Source organism: Triturus cristatus, chromosome 5_2, assembly GCF_964204655.1.
Source record: "Triturus cristatus chromosome 5_2, aTriCri1.1, whole genome shotgun sequence".
Taxonomy (NCBI): domain Eukaryota; kingdom Metazoa; phylum Chordata; class Amphibia; order Caudata; family Salamandridae; genus Triturus; species Triturus cristatus.
In genome coordinates, this window is record NC_140588.1 from 544,834,378 (window position 1) to 544,853,944 (window position 19,567).

A 19,567-nucleotide genomic window follows, 5' to 3' on the forward strand; every position below is an offset into this window, starting at 1 on the left:
TTAAACTTTAACTGCTTTTTTGTTTGTTGTTCCCCTTGTTTTTAAGGCTTTCCCCCTGCAGTTTCGTTGTATACCTTTTCCATCCGCGTTGCCCTGATGTCTGTAATTTGCGACTCATTCCGCTGCCATCTTCCCTAAATGTTTTGGTAAGCTCCCTTCATCTTGTTTCATTTGGTCACCTTTAGTCTTCGGACTTCTTTTCTTTTTTTTAACTGTTATTTATTATTGGCTGGTGACCTGTCTTTATTTGGAATCTCTCTTTGTGAGATTGTCTTGTTTCTCGCTGCCCCCTCCCACACTAATGTTTTTTGGTGTATTGCTCTTTATGACTAAAGCCTTTTGGTTTTTTGTCATCCTCTCTTTGATGTCTTCTTTTGGGGGTCTCTGCCCCCCTCCCTCCTCTCCTTCTCTCTTTTTTCTGTCTTTCTCTTTTTCTCTTTCTTTTCTTCTTTTCATCGCGCTCTCCTTTCTTACCTCTTGTTCCTTCACCTCTCTGGCAACAATTTCCCTATCTACCTCCTTCTACGTCTCTTCTTTTCCATTTTAGCCTATGGTTCTTCTATTGTTTCCCCAGCCGACTTCAGTCTCTGTTTCTGGGGTGGACATGTGGTTCCATTTTTCCTCTTTGTTACTATTTTCATCATTCCTCCTCTTTTTATCTTTATTCTCCCTTCTCCTACCCTTTTCTAACTTCTATTCACTCTTTTGCATATCCTTACTCAAATTCCAGGGATGAGTGGTCTTCGTGTTATCTCTTGGAATGTTAAGGGTATTCGCAATCCTGTTAAAAAACAACGTGTTTTATCTCATTTAGCGAGATTGAAATGTCAAGTTGCATTGTTGCAAGAAACACACCCTGCTTTGCAAGGTCTCTCTTCACTGCGTAAACAATGGGTGGGAGAAGTTTTCTGCTCCCCGGCAGTGAACAACAAAAATGGTGTTATTATTTTGTTTCATAAGTCGTTATCTGTGCAGTTGCAAAATGAGTTTCATGATACTAAGATACTAATGGTAGATGGTTATTTTTGCATACTACTTTAAAATAACACACAACTTTCCTTTTGTAATGTTTATGGTCCCAATGGTAATGATTTAACCTTTTGGACTGACTTTTCCACACTTCTTTCTTCGCATGCGACTGATGATTTAATTGTGGGTGGTGACTGTAATCAACTCATGGATCCCTTCTTAGACAGGAAATCACAAACCAGATATGTTCCCAATAAGATGCAGAAATCCTTTTGTAAGACTATTTCTTCCAGAGGCCTCTGGAGAATATCCCATCCTGATGCACTAGAATTATCCTTTTTTTCTCCAGCTCATACATCCCATTCCCGTATTGACTATATTTTTCTCACTCAACATGCCTTCCAATTCATGACTAATTCTGAAATAGGCTCTATTCTTATTTCAGATCACGCCCCTGTTATGTTGGACATAGATTACCCCTCTCCTACTCCCCTCTCTCGGCGCTGGCGCTTTAACAATTCCCTCCTCTTAGACTCCCAGTTTATTGAGCAGTTCACACCTTTCATGGAGGACTTCTTTCTCAATAATCTTCACTCTACTTCTCAATTTCACTTTATTTGGGACGCCTTTAAGGCTGCATCCAGAGGATTTATTATTGACTTTGTATCCCGAAAGAGGAAAAAAGCCCTTTCACAGTCATCTCACATTCTTTAACACATTAAAGAACTTGAACATCTTTACTTCACTACAAACTCCACCGATACATTATCTTCTCTTATTAAAGCGAAAATGCAATATAACAAGCACTCCTGGGATTCTGCATGTAATAATCTCCTCAAATTCAATGCTAAAATGTATGGTGGTAGGAGCAAAGCACGCAAATCCCTTGCAAATGATCTCAAAATCAAAAAGCAAAAATCCAAAATCACAGCTATTACTGATGCCCATGGAGTTCGTCAGTTCACTGATGCTAAAATCCTTGATTGTTTCGTCCAATATTATTCCTCCCTTTACACTCCAGAATCTAGTCCTTCTTCAGCACAAATTGACTCTTTCTTTCCCAAATCCCCTGATAATCTCACAGATCTCTCAGCCCTGGTCATTCCTATCTCAGAAAAGGAAATATTCAATGCCATTACCCTCCTTCCCAAAGACAAAACACCCAGTCTGGATGGCTTCACTGTTCGTTTTTATCTCCACTTTAAGAACATTTTAATACCACACCTACTTTCATTGATTAACCATTTACTTGCCGAAGGAGAATCTAGGGCAGGGGTCTTCAAACTGTGGGGCGCTACCCCCAGGGGGGTCGTGGAGTGATGCAAAGGGGGTCGCGCCTTCCCAGTCACACTTCTGCCCAGGCCCAAGGGCTTCAGCCCCCCCCCACACTTCCCCCGTCCTGTGTCTCAGCCCGGGCTGCTGCAGTGAAACTTGAGCTGCTGGGGGCTCAGCTGGGCAGTGTCTGGATTCCTATCTCCGGCACCCCCGTGTTTTTTCACAGGTCTTTAAAGACCATTTGCATTTTAACATGCCTTTGTAAACTGGTTACAGAGGCTTAGGTTTTTTTGCTGGTTCCAGTACCCCCTGGGTCCCCACTGTGCCTATTCCTTACATTTGAATTTTACATTCACTGCCGTAGTGTGAGAATGCATTTCATGGAAAGGAATACAAAGTTGGCTTCCTGGGGGCGCCGTGTGTGAAAGTTTATTGTGCTTTTGAAGCACCTGCTGCAGCTTTCTTTCCCGGCAATTACCAGGCCTCACATAAATGTCAAGATAACTCGTGTGATTAATTATCTTCCTGGAGAGAGATCAGAATTTTGTATAGTTGAGGTTTTGACTTAGGTGAAGTTAGTGCAGAGGGTTAATATGCCTGCTGCAAAGAACGTGTACCAAGTAGATTACAGAGTGCGTATGATGTGAAGAGATCAGCAAGTTACTGCTTTCAAAAGAGACATCCTTTTGTTACTTGCAATTTATAACTTAAAGTCCTAATATAGAATAGTGAGCTATTAACTTTCATCCTAGAACAGCATGCACACTACAAAGAATACCTTATTAGACCATTGATTAATGTTGCAAAAAGGGTTAATTTGGCTAGAAATCAATTCTTATTATTAAAGGAAACTCCCAACTATGCTGTTTCTTTTTCGACTCTGAGTTTGTGCTTCTCCACACCAAGCACTCTTGAACTATACTGCCTACCAGTATGGATGACATGTGACTCCTATACTTTTAGTCCTTTGGCTTATGTAACATTTCTTATACACTGATTTACACAATTATGATTGATTGTCTCTGTGTAATGTGTGTGTGATGCAAAGTGCTCGGACACCCTACACTGGTATGAGTGGCACTATATAACTAATTCAATGCATCTGAGAGTGTGGGGTTATGGAGACTTGGTCACTGTTAAAGGGTGCTAGTGAGAGAATCCGTGGTGGGGGTGGTCATTGGGGGGGCACCAACAAACATTGTCGCACAGGGCACCAACAGCACTAAAGCCGGCCCTGGGAAGTATGCACAGATAAGCGCTGAAAATACCGCTTTAGGTGACTGCTTTTTTTTGTACTGACTGGGCCATCAAAATAATCTGCTGGTAACCCTAACCATAGGACTGGAAGTTTGTTGCAGGATCAGTACATTATTCATTTCCTTCACCCTCGATCCCCGATTAATGCCGCAATAGTTTAACTTAGATCTTAAAGTCTACGCCCCGTCAATAACATGCTGAGTTACTTCATGGGTCTGGGAATGCACCCTGCATTCAGACAACTCATTCCTCATTCTCGCCCTTTATTGTCACGCTCACCTTGCACTCACAGTGATCACAATGCACTCACACTGATCACCATGCACTTGCACCATTCACCCGCTCATCTTGCACTCACAGTGATCACTCTGCACTCAAAATGCACTTGTCCTGCTCACACTATACCTCAACCTGCAGTCACACGAGTACACTACTCATCCTGCACTCATGTGACACTTCACTCACCTGTCCCCCTCACTACTCAATATGCAACTCACTCAAACAAGCCCATCAGTAATCATACATTCATTCATCCCATTCTGAACTTGCATCCGCACCCAAAATGAGAGAGGACAGCAAGGGAGTGAGAGAATTTGATTGAAGAGGTCAGGGATGAGGAGAAATGTGAATTGCCGAAGAGAAGTGTGGACACGCAAGAAGTGAGTGTGATCCAAAGGTGAGGGCTTCTGTTAGAACAAAGGGGAGATGTGAAAGAGGAATGGGGGGACTGGAGAGGTGTAAGATACAAATAGACAAAAATTTGAATGAAGAGACGAGGTGAATGAGAAGTGCTGAGGGGCACGGGAGGTGACAGGGCCAGAGAGGCCATGAGATAAATGTGAGAGACTGTTAGAGATGAGGGCAGTGAAAGGACAGAATGGCAAGAGGTGATTAAAGGTGAAGTGAGAGGTTGAATGGGGAGAGTTCAGAAGTTGTAAAAAGGGGTGAAAGAAAATGACCTGCAAAGTGAGAGAGGGATCCGGGGTTAGGAGAGGAGAGAGGGATGGAAGGGAGGGGGTGAGAGGAAAGCTGCATGGGTAAACGGCTTAACTCTACACAAAACCGCCAGGGTTTTAAGGGACCCCTGCTTCTTCCGGTCAGGGCCAGGTGAGCTTCTAATGTGGCAGCACGTATTGCTGCAGAGTGGAAGGCCCTTCACAAAGGATGACTTGAAATCTTTCTGATGATAATTGCTGTATTTTGGTTATAAATGGGTACTGATTGGGTGAAATCTTTCCTCAGCGTTACTGTGTGTAACAAATATCAAAATAATGAAGCAATGCTATCCCAAAATACGCGGCATCACATAACCTCATTTACATTTTCATCCCACGCAATTTAGTCAACAGGTTTAGACATTTTTGTCAGGAGGGGGTCCTTACGCCTCAAAATGTTGACAGGGGGGTCTCGGCATCCAAAAGTTTGAAGACCTCTGATCTAGGGGATCCTTTACACAGGCGATGCTTTGTTTAATCCCGAAAAAAGATAAGGACCCCTCCCTTTGCAAAAATTACAGGCCCAATCCTTAATCAATACAGATTGTAAAATCTACACCAAAATCTTAGCCATTCGTATCAGCAAAGTCATTCCTGATCTTGTTAATATTTATCAATCTGGTTTTGTCAAAGGCAGATCCATTACTGATAATTCTAGAACTCTTCTTTTTTTTTTTAAATTTTATTGTGCAGAGAAAAAGGGTACAAGCACGGGCCTACAACCTCCTGGGCCAGCCGCTAGTATTCAGAAATGATCAAACAGTTCAAAAACAATGACTGGCCCGCAGGGGCTCCGCTAAATGACAGGAGATCAGGCTGCACATAAGGGAAGTCAGGATACACCCTTTTTACATAAATATCAACAAAAGTAAAGAAAAACAAAAAGCAAGGCGAAAAACATTGAAAGGGCGTCTAACCACAGCAGAGGAACTCCACATAGGACCACCCTAGGGTGGTCAATAAAAAGGGGGTCTGAGAGGGAGGTGGGGGGCCACGGGAAAACCAAATCTATACTCAGATGAACAAATTAAGCAAGGAACCCTCAAGGATCAGGGGGACAAGGCAACCTCAGACGTATCCACCAGGGGGGGAGAACAGATAGTCCCTCGATACACATTCCACTGACCCCAGATTCTACCCCACGCCCCCGGTTTACCACGAGCCACATACACCGTCTTCTCCCTGAACATGCACCAGTCCATGTTCTCCTTCCATACGGACACGGTGGGAGGCCGTTGGGAACCCCAAAGCTGCGCAATATCTCTCTTTGCGATCATGTTCCCAAGGGCCGCCCACCGAGCCTGGGCCGCATTATAGTCATTGGGCTCCCACACATTCAGAACACATCGGCGCACCTCCGGCAGCAGAGCGACCCCAGTGACTCGTTTCATAACATCATGCACCTGGCGCCAATATTCCGCCACCTCGCGGCACTCCCAGAGGATGTGGAGAAAGGTGGCACTGAGCCCGCAGCCACGCTTGCAGAGCCCGTCGTCAGAAAATCCCATCGAGACCAAACGGGGACCCGTCACATAGACACGATGGAGAATCTTAAGCTGGACCAGACGGAGACGGGCCGGGATGGCAACCTCCTTAGGGGATGACAGCGCAGACTGCCAGTCCTCGTCGTCCAACTCCACCCCATCTCCCGTCCATGCCTCCCGAAGACGCACCAAGAGATCAGCCCGATTATTTATTAGTTTTTTATAAATCAGGGAGATAGTACTGTCGGGGACGTGTCCGTCGAGTATACGGTCCTCGAGAGGCGAAGAAACAGGGACCGTGGTCCCCTCCCCAAAGACCGAGAGTAGGGCGTGCCGAACCTGGGCATAGCGGAAGAACTCCCTTTCACTAAGCTCGTACTCGATCTGAAGCGCCGCGAAGGATTTAACCGCGCCTTTAACCCATAGGTCCCCCACTCTGCTAATGCCGATCGTATCCCAGTGCTCAAAGCCTTTCGTTGTCCAGAGGCTTCCCAAGCGCTCTGAGGCGAATAGAGGAGTAGCACACGTTAACCGCTCACTCCAGCCCACAGCTACATTCGCCGCCTTCCACACACGTACCGCAATCCTAGTAGGGCCCGTGAGGGTCCTTCCGGCAGATCGAGAGTAAAGCGCTCTGTTATAGTTACCGCCGGGAAGCAGGAATTTATCCATCTCATATGCCGGGTTCGAGCCAGGAGCGTACATAGCATGGTTAATGGCAGACAGCTGGGAGGCCCAATAGTACCGTCTAATGTCAGGAAGCGCGATGCCCCCGTCATACCAGGGAAGAGTCAGCTTTGCCAAAGCGATACGCGCACGACCGTCCCAAACCAGTCTCCTCTGCAAACTCTCCACTACCCTAAAGTAGGCCGCCGGAATAATATCGAAGGAGTTCTGGAGTGCGTAAAGAAATCTGGGAAGGGACATCATTTTAAACAGTGCTGCGCGACCAAGTGGAGACAAGGGCAACTTAAACCACCGAGCCGTGTCCGCCCTCAAACGCCGGAGGGGAGACAGGAGATTCTGCTCGTAGCGGACCGCCGGATCCAACGAAACGTATACCCCCAAGTATTTAAAGCCAGATTGAGATGTTTGGATCGGGAGCCGAGGCGGCAAGAGAGGAAGGCCACCGGAGATAGGATACACGCAAGATTTGGACCAGTTAATTATCAAACCCGAATTTCTCCCGAAGGAAGTAAGGACATCAAAAAGCACATTGAGCGACTTCCGCGGCGAGGTGAGGTACAGAAGAATATCATCCGCGTACAACGACACCCGATCCTCGAAGCCCGGGGCCCACCGGATCCCTCTGATCGAGGGCTCCCAGCGGAGCCAGGCAGCGAGCGGTTCCAAGGCGAGAGCAAAGAGCAGAGGGGACAACGGGCACCCCTGCCTAGTACCCCTCCCGAGAGCGAAGGGCCGAGAAACCCGCCCATTGACAACAGCTGAGCCATTGGACCAGCATAGAGGAGCTTCACCCAACTAATAAATCCCTCCCCAAAGCCAAACTTCGCCAATACGGCCCAAAGGAATGGCCACTCGATGGTATCAAAGGCCATCGTGGCGTCTAAGGAAACCAATATGGCCGGTTCAGAGAAGTACTCCGCCCTAGCGAGGGCGCCATGTAGACGCCGCAAGTTGAGAGCGGTATTACGATGAGGGATAAAGCCGCATTGATCCGGATGTATCAAATCACATATAACTCTCAGCAAGCGATTAGCGTGAACCTTGGCAAGGATTTTCGGTTCGGCATTTAGTAGGGAAATAGGCCTATATGAGGCACAGCGGTCTCGTGGCTTACCGTCCTTGGGAATAACAACTATAGTAGCCAGACGCTGGTCATCGGGAAGGGAACCCCGCTCGAGCGACTCCAGAAACATACGACAGAGGAAGGGCGCGATTTTATCCGGGCGTAGTTTATACAGTTCAATCGGCAGTCCGTTGGGGCCCATAGCCTTGCCCGAGCGAAGGGAACGAATCGTGGTAGCAATCTCGTCGACAGACAGGGAGGCATCCATCTGCTCACGGTCCTCGACGGATAGGCCGGGCAAGGCAATATCCCGCAGCAAGAGACGAGAGTCATCCTCATCTCTATCAGACACCGGGGAGTACACCGCCCGGAGGTGGTCAGCAAAACACTCCACGATCTCACCAGGGTCAGTCACACACACTCCATCCGAAACCCGAAGCTCCGGGACCACACGATTCACTCTCTCCTTCTTATCCAACCAAGCAATCAGTTTACCCGCCTTGTCCCCGGCATCATACAACCTACCCTGTTGCTCCCTATACATGCTCTTGGCAGCGTCAGTGACAAGAGACTTATATTCAAACTGCTTCAAGCTGAGGGCATGAAGCCCATCCTGAGTGACACCCGTCTCCAAAGCTGCCTCCAGCCCCGATATTTCAGTCTCCAGCTTCACCACCGCCTCATTCTTAACCCTCTTAGCCTCCACTATCTGGGATAGGGCATGCCCGCGGAGCACTGTTTTGAATGCTTCCCACAGGGACACTGAGGACAACACCGACCCCTCATTCTCGAGAAAATACTGATCAATCGACTTAACAAGGCTATCACGAATCTTGGGGTCTCGCAAGTACCAAGGGTTAATAGGGGCGATCCGCCCAGCGGACCGCATCCCGGTGTCAAAAAGCAACCACAGTGGGGAATGATCAGAGATACCCCGGGCCAAGTGCTTTACCTCTCGAATCCGGGCAGTCTGGGCCGCGGGCATAAGAAAATAATCCAATCTGGAGAGACTCCCATGGGCCCCAGAGTGAAATGTGTACTGACACTGTGTCGGATGCATTAACCTCCAACAATCCACCAGACCGAAGGTATCCAAGAGTCCGCCGAGCCATGCCTGGGCAGCAGGGAGGGTCCTGGGCGGGTGGCGATCCAAATCACCCGAAACAACCGAATTAAAATCCCCACCCATAAGCAAAAGACTGTCAGGAAGCTCAAGTAGCATACGACCCAAGTCTGAGAAAGTGGAATTCTGGAGGCCCGGGGGAACATAAACCGAAACCAAGGAAAGGGACTGTCCCTCCCACATCCCAGTCAGAGCCACATAGCGCCCTCTATCGTCTAGGACAACCCTGGTGATCTCTAGCGGAAGTGAAGATCGTAGGAGAATGCCCACCCCTCTAGAGCCAGTGGTGAAACCGGAATGGGCCACGAGTCGGTATCCCCCCCTGTTCATGGCATGACAAACATTACCAACCAGATGCGTCTCCTGTAAGAATACCACATCAGGAGTCAAACGACGCAAATACTGCAGCACAACACCCCGTTTGATACGATACCCCAATCCGTTGACGTTCCAAGACATCAGTCTCAACCCGTCCCCCCCATCCCCTCCAGTAGATCAAAGGTCCCCCAGCAAATAGCGCGACACTTGAAACTGAAACAGAGCCAATACCTCGCCTTGAAAACAAAAAACACAAATCCAAACAACCCCTCCCACCCACCAACCCCCCCCAAATTCAACTCCCCCCACCCTGCACCCCTGCGGTCCAGAAAACCACCCCAACTTGCAGTGTGCCTGTCGCCCTACATACCCCATTCTACGAAAAGACCCCGGAGGAGGAAAGGGACCCGTCCCTGCCCGCCCCCAACACAGATCATAATTAAACAAAATGTACAAAAGAAGTAGAACCCAGCCGAACAAAACAAAATGTCAAAGTCAAGGACCAAAAGTCACTCCGAAGGAGGCCCGCCACCCTCGGCACCACCAGAAGGCCCAGGCCAGTCACCCCGGTCCGGCAGAGAATCCAGCCAGTCACTCACAGTCGCAGGACAGTCAAAAAAGGTAGTCCGGTTTTCGTATTCCACTCGGAGCCTAGCAGGAAAAAGCATCGAGTACTTAAGACCCATGTCCCGGAGACGGCGCTTCACCCCCTGGAAACCCATCCGCTGTTTCTGGACAAGTTGGGTGAAGTCCGGGAAAAAGTTAACGGATGAGTTCTCATATCGAACCGGGCCATGCACCCGTGAGGCCTGCAGAATCGCATCTCGGTCTCTGTAGTGAAAAAGTTTTGCGACAATAGGCCTCGGGGGAGCTCCCGGTCGAGCTCCCGGTCGCGGCCGACCGCCTGGGACTCGATGGGCCCGCTCCACGGCAAAGAACTTACTCAGGCCAGCGGGGGCAAGCTGTTTGAGGATGAGTTCCTCAACCATAAGATCCACCGGGCGATTGTCGGAGGTCTCCAGAACACCTATGACGCGGATGTTATTGCGTCGAGCCCGTCCCTCGAAGTCCTCCAGCCGCCGGGCCATCAGGTCGTTGGTCGACTTGAGGTCGCCGAGAGCAGTCTGCAGGTCCGACACATCCGTACCAAGGGTGGACGTCCGCAAATCCAGCGATTGAACCCTCTCATTGGTCTTAGAGAGATCCGCCCGAATTAGCGTAACATCAATGGCCACCGTGTCGATTTTACGGGCCAAGGCCTCGTACTGCTGAGCGATGGTCTCCTTGATGCCGTTAATGGCGCCCATGATGTCCTGCAGGGACAAATCCGGAGGGGCGGACGGAACACCCCCAGCGTCATCCGGGAGAACACCGGCCGTCCCAGGGGACCCTTTACCCTGAGTGTAGCGGTCCATGTTGTTGGTCTGGACCGGTCCCCCACGTAGGGATGTCTTGGTCTTACGCCTCTCGGGATCCCCTCTGCCTCCCATGTGGAACCACGCTCGCCGAAGGGGACCACCGAGCAAGCGTCAAAGTGGCACAGGCGAAGCCGACACGAGCCGTACCAGGGACCGCAATGTGGCGGTGCGAGAGGATCAAAGTCAATGGGCACACTGGGTTCAGGCGGAGGCAAAGGCACGAAGCGAAGGCCGAGTAAAAACCCAGCCGCACAAAGCAACTCCACTGTCCAGCCACTCAGAGATCCAAAAGTGAAACCGAAAGTGATGAGACGGCCGCTGGCACAGCCCCGATGCCGTTGTTGTTCAACTATGCCCCGGCTCCACAGTTCACCTTCGCACCGGGCACAGCCATCAGTTGGGCCTCAAAAGTTCAAACCACCATAGATCAGGTCTCCCAGGCCCAATTTGGTTTCTGAAAAGAGTTTAGGGTTCAGCCAACGTTCATCTTCCAGAATCCGTCAACCACGTCAGGATAAAGTCAGGATAAGTTCCGAGGAGCAGCGAGGGTCCGGGGAGCCCTGTGCTCACGCGACCATCTTGGATGCGTGCTAGGCTCCTCCCCCTAGAACTCTTCTTAACGTCATTCACCTTGCTTCTAAAATGGACTCTCCAGTTGCAGCAATCACATTAGATGCTGAAAAAGCGTTTGATAGGGTTAGCTGGGACTTTATGTTTGGAGCGCTGAGATGGCATGGTTTTAGCTCCCCGATTATTCAATATATTCAATTGTTGTACTCGGCTCCCTCTACTTCTATTTGGGCTAATGCTTCTCAATCCAACTATTTTTCTCTCCGTAAAGGCACCAGACAAGGTTGTCCCCGTTCCCCTCTTCTTTTTATTCTCGCTTTAGAACCTTTCTTAGAAAAAATTTGTTGTTCACCATCCTATACTGGCTTCACATTTCAGAATATAGATATCAAATTTACTGCCTATGCAGATGATATCCTACTTTATATTTCTAATCCGTCCACCTCTTTACCCTCACTTTTTTCCTTATTACAAGAATACTCCTTTGTCTCTGGATATAAATTGAACATAGATAAATCTGAAGTCCTACCTCTAAACAAATTTTGCCTTCCCCATATGTTTCATGGTTCTGGCTTTGGATGGAATGCTAGGTATATTAAGTGCTTAGGCGTCCTTTATGCCAACACTATCAGAGAAACTATTAAGCTCAATCATACCGACATACTTAAAAAGATCTCTGCACTTATTGCCGGCTGGTCTCCACTTTTTTTATCCTGGTGGGGTAGGCTAGCCAAAATGATGCTTCTTCCTATCATCAACTTTTATCTTTCTATGCTTCCTATTTCTCTTCCACTCTTTTTCTTCAAAACTACTAATCGCCTCCTAACAAAATTCCTTTGGAATAATCGTAAAGCTAGGATTTCTCTCTCTCGTCTCCAACAACCCAAACATTTAGGTGGTGTCAACTTTCCTAACCTTACCCGATTTCACTCTGCTTTCACTTTAAAACAAATCTGGCCCTTTCTATCAGATTCATTTTCTCCTCCCCTAACAGCTTGGAGTTCAATTGAGCGCGCACAACTTTCCCCTTTTTCTTTTCTTACTGCTACTAGCTTATCTCAGCCTCGGAAACGATTTCTCACCCCCATATTTAAGCATTCCAAAGCACTTGCTATATCATTGTCTTGTTCCTTTCTCTCGCAGGCTGATTCCCACTTTCTAACTCCGATTTGGTATAATAAATTCTTAAAGATTAATAACAAAGCGCTTTTCTGGAAGGAATGGATTGACAAAGACATCATTATTTATGCTCATTTACTTAAAGATAACTCCCTAAGGGACTTCTCAGACATTCATGACTCATTTGGCCTCTCCAACATACACTCTTCCCAATACCCCTTGCTTAAAAATGCCCTAACCACTATTATTTCTCAACATAGTTCCCTGTCTAATTCCACCTCGATCCTTTCCCCTTCACCAGATTTCTCCACTCCCCTCAAAGCTGCTGCCATATATAAATTACTTTCCCATCCCACTATGGATAGGCTCAAGTCTAAAATTGAACTCCTATGGGAAAGTTATCTAGCTCAAGAACTCTCCCTCCAGGTCTGGGACTCTTTATGGTCTAAAATACACACCGTTTCCCGCTCTGCTAGTACCACACAGACTTTATATTTCTTTTATAATAGACTTTTTTTTACCCCTTCTGATTTGCATGAATTTAAGCTACTCGAATCCAAAAAATGTTGGTCCTGTTCGTAAGTTGACAGTGATTTTCTTCATATGTTTTTCCATTGCCCGTTAGTTAAAGCCCTTTGGTCTCGCATCTGGTCAAAACTAAATGACATTCTCACCACAGACTATGCTTTTGAGATTGTTCACATTTTTTTAGGTGGTTCCTCACCAATATGGAAGGTTCAATGTAATGTACGTAAATGTATAGATCTTTATATAGCCATTTCTTTTCAAATAATTACTATCAACTGGAAGATACCTCAAAGATTTCGTTTAGTGCCTGGTGGAACCTGTTATGTCATCATCATAGGCTTGATCGTGCCTTTGCTACCTCAGTTCCTTTATTGATCAAAAAAGATTTGTTATGGTCTCCTTTAACTGACTTTCTTTCTAGACATGTTTCTTGAACTTTATCTTTTTTCCCTTACATTTTCTTTTTGGTTGCTACTTATATTTCACTTTTATTTGTTTTTGATATTTTATGATATTCATTTTGCATTATAGGTTGCCTCTCTTTTCTCTCCTCCCTCTCCCCCTTTCTCTTTCTTTCTTTTTCTCTCTTTCCCTCCCACAAAACAAAATACCTTTAAAAGCTTTTTTCCTATGTATAGGTTTTATATCCCTATTTGGGATTGTATTTTATATTGTTACTTTTATCCTTTCTTTTACCTTCTTATAATGCCATATGTTATTGTACTGATGTTTTACTATGTTGATCTTATTCAATAAAGCTTTCTAAACTAAAAAAAAAAAAGTCCATTCACCAACTTAATCAGTACTACCACAGATAGAAAAAATACAAAAAAATAACCCAAAATGACAATAATAATCTATAATAAACACAGAAATATTTGATTTTAAGTTAACCTAGAGTCCCATTAATGTCATTGGTAGTTATAGTGTGCATACAAAAGCAAGCATAGAACATAATATGTCCCAAGTGTTAAACAAACACAACATAAATAAATAACAAAAACAAACATATATACAGAAGGAAAGAAAAGTTGTTATGGTGACAGACAGCTCCTCAGGTTGATTAATGATACCAATGATCAACAGAGGTTTTGCCTGGTGTATACTGTTGACAGCGTATTGACCCACAACCAGATGTAGAGGTCTCATCAGGATGAAAATAATAGGACATCATGTGAGGAACAGAAATGAAAAATCAATGAAGGCGGGTAATAACAATTTCTGTGCTAGTGTACTAGGTGGTTCCTAATAATTTTTTCTCCATTTAAAAGAAAACTTAGGGATGTCCATACAAGGAGCAACATTCTGGATAATATGCCAGTATCTTCTGATACAAGTTTTCACTTTGTGTGGAATGGGGTGCAAAACGTTACACAAGTGAGTTTATTGCACTCAGGTTTTTCAGTGGTGGGGTCAACAGATTCTCACAATGACAATACAATACCAGGCTCTCTTAAGGGCAGACTTCACAATTCATCTTGGGTAACCCCTCTCAATGAGTCTGTCAGTAAGGGAGTTAGCCTCTTTAAAATAATCAATCTTATATGTGCAATTCACCTTGGGCAATATGTATCATTCCAAATTGCGATCACAAACGCCGAAATTCACATACTTTCGGCATATACGATCACAATTGGGCTAAGAGGGATGTATGAATGGAAAACAGCCTTGCAAAATAGGGAATCTCAAAATTTGCGATTCCTTATTTTGCGATTGCATTTAAGGAATTGCAAATTGCGATTCCTTAAATGCAATGTAAGAAGCACAGAACAAGTGCAATTGGCAATAAGGAATCGCAAATTACCACCAACTTCAAGTTGGTGGTACTTTGCAATGTTTTTGAAAAATGCACTTTTTTGCATTTTTCAAAGTGCCATGTGGTATACATACATGCCCTTAGGGCATGTATGTGTGCCACATGTGCAAATTTCAGGGGCGCAACAGGGTGTCCTTTTGACACCCTGGCACCCTTGAAATTGCATTCTCAATTTGCGATTCTCTAATTGAGAATCGCAAATTGAGAATGTCTTCCCATTCATTCCTATGGGCCTCTAGGCCCATAGGAATGAACGGGGAGGTATTCCTTAATTGCGAATCGCAATTTGCAATTTGCAATTAAGGAATATGTAGGATTCTCAAAATTATTTGCAAATCCTACATACATAGCGTTTTGCGATTCTCAAATAGGGATTCGCAAAAAATCGCTATTTGAGAATCGCAAAAGAACATTTTGATACATATGGCCCTAAATCCGTTAAAACTGTCCATATGGAATGCAATCCCTCAGGGCTCATGGATGGTGACTGGAGAAGGCCAGCAAAGTGTTTCTGTATGTTTGTTTCATGTATAGTTATGTAGTCAGTTTACCTTTTACTGCAGAAATTCGGGAATGTGATTGAGGTATGAAACACATTCTTGTAATGCATCTAATGATTCTCTCAATATGATAAAAAAATCATCAATGTATCTTGATGTGAATCTATACTGAGCATGCATGTTTGCCCTGAGATTTATATGTGTACTTTTGTGTAAATTGTGCCTATAATGTGTAATTCAGATAGCACCACAGACTTTCAGTAAGCAATGCGTACCTACACTATGAATATCCACTCACATTATAGGGTCTAACCCACATCAGCACAAATTGTTGAGACATCCCTTCTGTGACAGGTTACCTGTGTGCAGATACTGGGATACAAAAGATGACATTCTCACATGCGCATCCTGCACATGTGCGTACATGCATGCGCTCATTTGTTCACATGTAAACAGCCCAGGCCCACTAACCCTAACTGCTTAGCAGTGGCATTATCTTAAAAGGTGAACACTGGTGGTTAGTCCTCTCAGTCTCATTAACAGGAATTTAATGTGATTGAGAGTCAGATAAAATTCCCAGAAAACGGTAGTGAGTAAGCAAAAAATCCAGGGGGATCAAATGGAAAGAACTCAATTACAACATTTAGAACATTAAAGTATTAGCCCCCAAACCATGTTGCAGAAGTGCACTTGTTAATTGGTGAATAGGCAAATGTGATTGGAAAAATATGCTGTAAAACACAGAGGTAGAGAGGCAGTACCTGACATCAGCTGACATTCCCTGTCCTATGTGCTATGAACTGTACTGAACAAAACCATTTTACATGTTCACATTTAACATTGACATCTTTTTTTATAAACAGTGACTTTTAACATACATATGCTTGTTCACCCATATGGGTAATGTTTAGGCCTGGGCGAAAATTTCGTTCCGTTCGCGGAAATTGCGATAATTTGACATTTTCGCGTTCCGCGGAGAGCGCGAAAATGTCCAAAATTCCGGTTTCCGCAGCTTGGCGATAATTTGTTTCTTGCTCGCGCTGTAAAATAATACATTCTCGCGCGCGATCGCCTTACCTGAATTCCTGCGTTCGCCGACAAGTTTTCTTGATCCGGTCGCGTTCTCCATGAGATGTTGTATTGTTTTTAGCCATTTGCGCTGTCTCGCGACAGTTCGCGCCCGCAGTGACGTCATGCGTCGCGCGATCACGTCTTTCTTCTCGCGATCATGCACCGCGAGAACAACTCAAAACAAGATGGCCGCGCCCGCAAGCAACCACATGGGTAAGTTGGCGACCCGCAACCATGCAGAAAATCTCGCGAACATGCCGGAAAAAAACTTCAGCATCTTCGCGATATTTCCGCTTGTATGCGATAATTTTAAACATTTTCGCGATAATTTGCGAAGGTTAATTCCGCAAATTCCGCCCACCCCTAGTAATGTTCACAGAAATAGGTTTGCTTACACTTGTACTTCTTCATAGGCATTTTATCAGGCCCTTGAACATTAATTTAGGGACAGGGAACTTTTGTTGCTACTGTCGAGGTCACCCCCATGCCGGAATTCCAAGCATGCTGAATCCCATTACCATACTGAGAAGGACAGTGGCCTGCTTTACATCAAAGACGGGCTTCCAGATGATACATATCCTCAGGTAATGGGGAGTTAAGCCACTCTGAGGCATTCTGGGAGATCCACACATCCTATGCATATTAGGGTTGAAAGCTCTAGGAAGGAGGTTAAATATGTATTTATATAATCAATGCAACAGCGCCATGGTTGAAATGTGTATTTACTTTACCATTCTCATAATGCTGATTATTCTATTTTTGTTTCCTTCTGTTGATCATTGCAGCACATGTATTTTACTCAAGAATCTTATTGCTTCAATAAATGTTTGAAATGCCAAGTTGAGTATTTCCTGTGTTTCCCTTTGGGGATGCCTGAGTTATTAACGAAAGGGTAGAATTTGTTTCCACAATTTCTTTGGGGTGTCAGGGTTGTCGTGTTCTGAAGTTCTATGTACCATCCAGTACCTTGTAAGGTTTATAGGTTCACATGGTGCACTATGAGCTAGCCAGGACTAAAGTCAACATACCATGATGGGGTGCACGGACTCAGTCCCGCACAGTTTTGACAGTTATGTTGTCCAAACACACAGTCTTACTTCGATAGTATCAACAGTGTGGTGGAAGCAAAATGTGAATGGAACTGAACAGTGAATAAAGAGGGTTGACCAAATGCCCCTCTTTGTATACATAAAATGTGTATGTATGAATCTTCTTGATTACATGAAGTTGGTAAGACAGCAATACAGTCTCTAGGCTAGTCATATTGAGCAATGTGAATCTGAGATGCTGTACAGATGGTGTCGCCATAAATATGGCACAGCTTGTGGATTATTTTACAATTAATTAATAGAAACAACAGCAACGTTGTCCTTTATACCACACGTGTTGTATCGAAGATGTCCCAAGTCTTACTACTACTTATTTCAATACACAAGTAGAAGGCTGAGTTGGTTTCATTGCGCTTCAAACTTGTGAACTGAAGATCACATTTGAAATCTATTTATTGAATAACCATCCTGCCTGCTGGGTTTCAGAGTGAGAGTGTTAGATATGGATGGACAAATTTCCTGTGAGTGACAGACCCTGTTCCAGTATGGGGCATTGGGCAGGTAAGAGTTACAGGGTCTCATCTGTGGGGGTGGAAGCCATTTGGCTATGATGTCCCAAAATTCATCTTACTATAATTTATGTAAACTGGGTCAAGAACAAATCATTCCTCCCTCGACTCTCAGTGGTAGCGATGGCGAGCAGTCACATGATCCGAAGGGAGGTACAGTGGGGATTTGTTTAAAGTTAAGAAAGATTCAAGACAGTGGTGTAAAAGCTCACAAACAGCAGGGCAAATCCTCTTCTGTTCATCTGCATATCCAGTAAGTGTTCTGGGGAGAGGGGGTGCATCCAGTGACACTTTAAAGCCCAGCACTAACTAATGTGTAAGGGTAAATTCCAGGCACTCTCTAACCAATGAGGTCAAAGTTACCAGGGTCAACCGTACCAACTTTTTCAAATGTTTTTGTTGGGCTTACTCCAAACATACCCAAAGGCCATGTGCCAGGGCTTTTTTAAGATGGTGAAAGTCTTCAGCCAAAGTAAACTTGATGTGTAAGCGTTGTGGCTGTTTAGAGGAGTGCACTATGCTAACTGCATTAAATTGGGTTAACTGAGGTGTAAGCCCTGATAAAGCAGCAACTATAATCATTGTCAGGGTAAGGCACAAGAAAACCCAAAATTAATCTGGGCTCAACCCCCGGTAGCTTGGTGCAGAGTAGTCACTCTTAACCTAGAGGCAATATGTACAGTAGGCAGGCAGGAGGGCAGCAGGTCAGCAAAGCAAAGCAGGTATCTAGCTGAATGCAGTCCAGAAGCGTGGCAGTCCATCAGCAGCACAGCAGTCCTTCCTGTCAGAATATCCACAGATCCAGAAGTATACCGAAGTGGTGGTGTTCTGAGGTCTAGTATTTCTACCCAGGTGTGCCTTTAAAGTCCTCCAGCATCCTGCCTTCCTTGCCCTGGCTCCAAACTAACTACAGGAGGTATGCAACCCTTTGTGTGGAGACAGGACACAGCCTATTCAAGTGTAAGTGAGGCTGGGCCTAGCTCTTCCCTCCCATCCTGCCAGTGATGGTCCGTCTAGCTACACCTAAACTTCCATTGTTTGTGGCTTTCTAGGAGGAATATACATAGCCCAACTGCCAACTACACCCAGTCATGTGGCCACTGGCCACAGACCAGCTGCAGACACCAAATGGCCAAAGGAAGAAATTGACAACTTTCTAAAAGTGACATTTTCAGAATGGCAGTTTAAAAATCTGACTTCATCATAAGTCGTGATTTTAAACTATGATTCTAGAGAAACCAAACTTGAACTGCTTATCTCTTCCCATTTGGAAATTACACTTAGTAAAGGTAATAATCACCTCCAATCTTAACCTATGATAGACGTAGGCCTTGCAGTAGTACAAAACAAATTTGGGAGTTTTTCACTACCAGACATGTAAAACTTAAAAGTACATGTAATACTTTTTTAATACATTGCACCCTGCTACATGGGTTGTTCAGGGCCTACAATAGGGGTGACTTACATGTATCAAAAGGGAAGGTTTGGGCCTTGCAAGGTTTCTTTTTCCAGGCTGAAATGTCATTTTCAACTGCACACAAAGGTTCTGCAATGGCAGGTCTGAGACATGTTTAAATGGCTACTTGAGTGGGTGGCACAATCAGTGCTGTAGGCCCACTAGTAGCATTTAATTTACAGGACATGGCTACATATAGTCACACTGTACTAGGGACGTATAAGTAAATTAAAAATGCCTATTGGGTATAAGGCAATATTACCAGTTCAGTATGGCAGTGTAAACTGCACACACAGGCTC

At 45.3% G+C, this 19,567-nt stretch overlaps 1 protein-coding gene across 5 annotated transcripts in view; it reads right to left on the reverse strand.

Moving 5' to 3' along the window:
* LOC146823290 (rho GTPase-activating protein 6-like) overlaps positions 1-19,567 on the reverse strand; it is a 1,132,600-nt gene that overhangs the window by 12,319 nt on the left and 1,100,714 nt on the right. The gene's annotated exons all lie outside the window — the stretch shown is intronic.